Source organism: Salarias fasciatus, chromosome 9 (assembly GCF_902148845.1).
Source record: "Salarias fasciatus chromosome 9, fSalaFa1.1, whole genome shotgun sequence".
NCBI classification, from domain to species: Eukaryota; Metazoa; Chordata; class Actinopteri; order Blenniiformes; family Blenniidae; genus Salarias; species Salarias fasciatus.
Window position 1 is genome coordinate 2,989,792 of NC_043753.1, and position 6,254 is coordinate 2,996,045.

At 43.9% G+C, this 6,254-nt stretch overlaps 1 pseudogene; it reads right to left on the reverse strand.

The window, feature by feature from the left end:
* Positions 1–3,688: 3,688 nt before the first annotated feature.
* On the reverse strand, positions 3,689–5,061 carry LOC115394591 (mitochondrial intermembrane space import and assembly protein 40-A-like; annotated as a pseudogene).
* Between the last annotated feature and the right edge of the window lie 1,193 nt (positions 5,062–6,254).

Sequence of the window (6,254 nt, forward strand, 5' to 3'; positions counted from 1 at the left end):
AACTGCTCACCTGAACACCGAGATACTCCCACAAATGTTCAGTCGGATTCATATCTGGAGAAGTGGCAGGCCAGGGTGGGACATCCACACATTGGGCCTCCAGGTCTGCTTAGGTCTCTTGTGCCCAGTGCCTGGAGGTGCTGCTCAGGTGACAGATGTGGCATGATGCCGTTCACTGGACTAACAATGGTCTTTTTTTGAGCCTTTATATAGGATAGCCAGTGAGTATTGCTCAATGTGTATTTGGTCCAGTTTTGCAAGATACCAACCCTCATGCAATGAACCATGACAACACGACAATACATCATCATCTCAACTACCCAAGTCATCAATAAATCCACAATGAATAATTACAACCTCTAAAAGTGCAAATATGCAAACATTTATAGCTTCAAGTTTCGAGCACAACGTGTTGAGTTCTCTGACAAGAGGACATATATTTATGGGTGTTTTGTTACGACAAACATCAACATGGGAAAAGCTCAAAATACAAAATTTGAAATGCATTTTTATCGGCTTCATTTTAAAATAATCAACTATTTTTTCTCCTGTTTTAATTGCCCATTGTCTATTCAATGTTCATTGTTTATGTGTATTTTGGTTTCTGTGATTTTAATGTAATTTAATGTGTTTCTTGTCCATGTGGATTCAGATTATTTTAGCCCTCATGCGTAGAGTCACATCATGATGTGCTCCCTGGAACCGGAAGCAGGAATTAGGAAAATCAAACCAAAACAAACGGAAAAACTGGACACAGGTCGAGAAAAGAACTTTTCATAGAAACCCTGAGACAACAAGAACTTCTTGAGAGGGGAGGTGGTTGCTCAAACGGCTCCGCATTACAGGGGGGGAAAGCAAGTGGGCCGACAACTGTTGACCTTTGACTTAAAGGGGCTGTGTCATGCAAAATTCACTTTTTGTATGTTTTAACCTTGTTATATAGTTATGTCCTCACCAAAAACACCCCCAAAGCATTTTTTTCCTTCGTGCCTGTGTGTTTGAGCTTTACTCGTTGCTGTGCTGCTCAGAGAGGCAGCCCCTCCCACCGTGAAAACGCTCTGTTTCCCACATTGACGTCGCACGGAGAAGATGGCTCCCCTGAGCCCCCCCTCCCGCAGGCCCTCGGAAATCAGCGTTGCTGTTTTTTGTAATTCTGATTACGGAGAAAAACTTTGACCATCGTCTGAAAGCAACAATCAAGCAAGAGGAAGAGTCTGAAGGGTCTGAAGGGTCTGAAGGGTCTGCGCTTGGTGAGTTTCTCACAGGAAAAGACGTTTTCGTGTGTCTTTACGTGTAGAGAAGCTAGAGCTAAAGAGCTAAAGCTAGCCAGCGAATTTGTTTTTAAGCTGTGATTGGTTGAAGTAGCTGTCAGTCAAAGTCCACAGGGGGAGAGGCGGGATTTCAGTGAAACAGAGCGTTTTCTCTTCCGGGTTTCAGAATTAACCCCAGAAAATCTTTTATTTCACACAAACGACTTTTTCTTTGCGCCAAAAATAAACTATTACCATGTTAATGCCATTTCTAGGGTTTGGACGAGCTAAAAAAGCAGGATACAGCCCCTTTAAGGCAAGTGGTTCTGAGATTACACTACTCCTGATAACGGCAGACAGGATGGATTTTAAGATTCTCGTATTAGTCTTTAAATGTTTTAACGTTGTCGCTCCTTCTTATTTAGCCGATTTGTTTTTTTTTTTTTCGATACAGACGTTCGTGAACCCTGATGTGTGTATGTGTGTATGTGTGCGTGCCTGACTTTGGTGAAGGTGTGGCTTTATTTTCTTTTTATTAGAGACTGATTATTTTTGTTTGTTTTTGTTTTTAAATGAAAAGTGCTCTAGAAATAAACTTTGATTTGTGTGACACTTGAAAATTACCTTCACAGACTGGAATGAAAAAATGAATCAGTGTTTCAGTAAATCTGCGTTTATGGCCATTTACTGATCAGCTGTGTTCACATGAAGTCTAAACCAAATGTGTGACGATGATAAACAGGAAGCTGCCGGTGTGACTGACGACACACAGTCCATGTTTGTGTTTCTGACAGAAAATGATTTAAATCATCCGACAGCAGATTCTTCTGCCAGCCGGACGCTAGAGTTTAATAAAATGAGCTGAAACGTGCTGCGGGAGTCGGTCTCAGATAATCCGGTTATTCTCTGGTGTTTTCGGGTGTTTTGGGCTGCTTTCTGTCCGTCGGACGCCGTCCGCTCCCATTGCCATGGTAACTCTAAAAACAGCAAAGACGGCAGAGGAAACTCTTTCCGGGGTTTACGAAGCGGTTTGTCCTGAAAATAAGATCGAAGCCGTCTCGGAGGTGTTGCGGGAGACGGAAGGTTCCGGGTGAGATTCGGTTTTCTGTAAAACGAACCGGAAATAAGAAAAATGTCTCAGAATGTCGGTGAAGATCCGCTGGTTCCAAAAGTTTGATTTACTGAAACTGGAAACCAGAGAACGGTTTTCAGTTCCATCCAATTTAATTAAAACTGCATCTATCATCATTCCTGCATGCGCGCGCACACACACACACACACACACACACACACACACACACACACACACACACACACACACACACACACACACACACGGCTCTGTTGCAGTCTTCAGGCCTGTTGTCTTGTTGTCTCCATAGTAACCGTGTGACCGCCATCTCCTCGCCGACCTGCTGAAGTACAACCGGAGCCTGGAGATCCTCGACCTGTCGTCCAATCGGATGGAGGACGAAGACGCCGCCCACCTGAGCGACTCCCTGAGGACGCCGGGCTGCTGCCTGAAGGAGTGGGTTCTCCTCACGTTCTCCTCATGTTCTCTACCTCCTAGTTCATGATTCCATTGATAAAAAAACTACAGTCATTTTTCTGTGTGTGTTGATCACTGCTCTTCTCCACCATGGTCATAACCAGAACTGCTCATCCTCAGTGTTGCACGTCTCTCCGTGTCTCCAGGGTGCGAGTGCCACGGCCACGCCTACAGCTGTCACTTCTCTCAGCGGGCGTGGCTTTCCTCTGGAGGTACCAGCGGGGGCGTCTGTGACAACTGCCGACACAACCCCAGGTGCCACCGCCGCCAGCACGGCTACCGCCGCCTCCCGTCGATGGCCCTCAGCTCTCCTCACGCCTGCACACGTAAGATCTGCATGAGCTGCTGCGGCTTTGGCCCGTGGATTTTGTTTTTCAGACTAAACTGATTGAAAGTAAGAGATAGTCAGGGATACTTTGTCCTTGGGGGGTAGTCTCAGCCTGTAATGTTTGTTATATTAAAGTGTCAGAAAAAATGGAAAGCAGGCAGTAGCAGAGTTCTCCCCTCTGTTGTAGCTCCATCTGCTGGTGTTGGAACAGCTGTTTCAACTTCAGAGTAAAACCATCAAGGTCATCAACACCTGAATGAAACAGTGACGTGACCACAGCCTCCGACTGAAGCCCTCCGACAGCATCAAGACGTCAACAGTACGCAGTCACGTGTGGACAAGAAACGCCTTTTATTACGTTACTGAACAAAACCAATGTTCATACGGCGACAGATGTAAAGATGTACAGATGTGTCCCCCCAAATGTCAGCCAATACAGAATCATTAACATTTATAAACTGCACAGATGTTTCCACAGCAGCTTTGCTTTTTTGAAGAATCTCGACTGATTCTTTATGAGGTAAAAAATAGCAGAAAAGCCCAAATTAAACATCAGTGACTTCAGCTGGCAGTCTGGCCGTCTGTGGCTGAGGAGCTGTCAGGCGTGACCGCAGAAGGAGCCGGAGATGGTTCACTCTCGGGCGATAAGGCAGAAGTGTCAGGTGGGGCGGCGGAGGTCAGAGCAGAGTCGGACTCCTGCTGAGTGGCGACGCCTTCGTCTTCCTCCTGGGGGTAGAGCTCGGGGTTCTTCTGCTCGCATTCCTGCAGGTTACGGACGTTTTCAAGGCAATCGGAGCCCTTCACCTCTTCTTCACTGTAGTGGAAACAGGAAAAGGCCTCCTTGAACTGAGAGCCTCATGGTCCACTGGCCACGCCTCCCAGACATGGGCAGTTCCAGTTTATGTCTCCACTGGGCAGGATCAGACCTGCAGCAACCACACAATTATCAGTAAACAACAGACTAATAAAATATCCACTCTTGACTTATTGATAAAATGCTGATGAAGTACTGACTTTGAGAAACATTTAATAGATAACAAGGGCACTGCTGAGCTTAATTAAAAAAAAACAAAAACTACCTAAATCTTCTGAAGCTTTTAAATGACTTTATGACCATAGAAAATAAGTGGAATTAGACCTTGGGGGACTGTTTAAAGGACAGTTCAGAGGCGGAGGCACTCACCCTGCTTTTCATAAGGATCATCGGGGTCATCTGCTACTAGCTCGGCATTGCTGGGTGCCTCCTGGTCTTCTTTGGTCACAAATATGATGCGATCTTTTCCTTCAGTGACGTCAAAAGACAAAGTGATTAGGTTCCACTCATAACAAATGCGTTATGTGATTTGAAGAACCCCTTTTTCTTTAGTTTTATTAAAATAGCAGCTATGAGTGCAGGACACCTTGCAGCTCTGAAACTTTAAAAGTAGCATTAAGACGGTCACAGCCCTCTAAAACTTCACAGGAACAGTCTGCCAACATGGCAGGAGACACAAAGACACTGTAAATTAAGTATTAAATACTGTTAGACACCTGTCTTCCTCTCCGCTCGAGGCTGGATGCTGATATGTGTCAGTTTCTGGTGTTTTGGAGTAACTAGTTTCCCAGTTTACAGGTGAACGATTTCCTTTATTGTCTGTCGTTCTTTCAAATGTTAAAAAAAATTGACTCTCAAAACGTATCACCATTTGAAATGTGATTGTAAACAGCATTCACTGTCACATTCACATCTACGGATTCCTGTCGAATTTTTATAGCGTTCTGTTACAAATGGCAACGATGGACGCTGGAGGAAGTCGGTCATCAGATAACACGGACACCAATTGAAACGAAACGCTGTCTGTTAGCTTAGCATGATAGCTTCGCGGTGACTTTGCTCAGCCGCAGGCACAAATCAAATATAATAGATTTTTACCCTCGTGCCTAGAGTAAGACATGTCTGCTGTCAGACCCAACGTCCGCCACAAGAAACGACCAGTGCGTGAGATCTACCGGGGAGATTTCTTCTTCTTCTTCTTTGTTAGCTGTTATACGGCAGACGGGGCTATAACAGCGCATTACCGCCACCCTCCTGATGTATGAGTGAATGAACTCAGTTATGGCTCAGAAATGTACCAGTGAAAAACTGTAGCATGCAAGCTACATAAAAAAAAAAAAAAACTAGATTCTGTTCACTAATCCCGTCGTCCTGAGATATTCAAATACTGTATTTAAATACTGTTACACACCTGTCTTCCTCTTCGCTCGAGGCTGGACGCTGAAATGTGTCAGTTTCTGGTGTTACGGAGTAACTAGCGTACGAGTGGCCTGAGTCGGCCAGGGTTTCTGCTGTTTTCTATTTTTTCTTTTCAACTTGAAAACAAAGCTTTGCTCTATTATTTAGCTGTCGCCCTTTATGACAAAATGAAAGTATGCATTGTTGTCTTTCCAAAAATGTGCCTGATGTCCGGTTGTTTTGCAAAATATTTTTTGTAGCCGAGATAAAAGCTCACAAACTTTGCCAGTTTCGCTCAGGTGTGGCTTGGCCAGAGTCGGACAGGCTGCGTTCGAAAACAGAAGCTCACCTTTTCACATCTTCTGTTTATATCCTGGGATGTTTGCATTAGTCTGTTGTTATATTTCATAGCACTGGCACATCCGGTTGACTTGGTTGAAACACAGCCCCAACATTGCGCGCCAGATCCGGTCCAGGGCCAAGTCAGAGCCGGTGTCACGACAAATAAGTTCCGATTTTAATTTTAGTTCTGGAGCTGAACCAGAGCTGGTCCGGGGCCAAATCAGAACCTCAGAGCCTCTTGCAACCAGGTCTAGCCCATTTGCACTTTGTCCTGTAGACTGTCTGCAAAGCTCAATATAAATACAGTTTGATTGATTGAATTAGGTCAGCAATTAACTATGAGTGACTTAATTATGTTCCTGATTAATGAGGGCAGCTAAAGATGTACATAGAAATGAGACAACTTGGACATGCAAAACAAATTTTTAATTAAAACAATATTTTTAAACAAGAGTATTAATAAAATGATTTTTAAAAAGTATGATGACAAACTAAAATTGATAAATTAAGAAATAATTTAAGTATTATGTACAAATATGATTTAATAAAAAATATTTACAAATAATTAAAAAC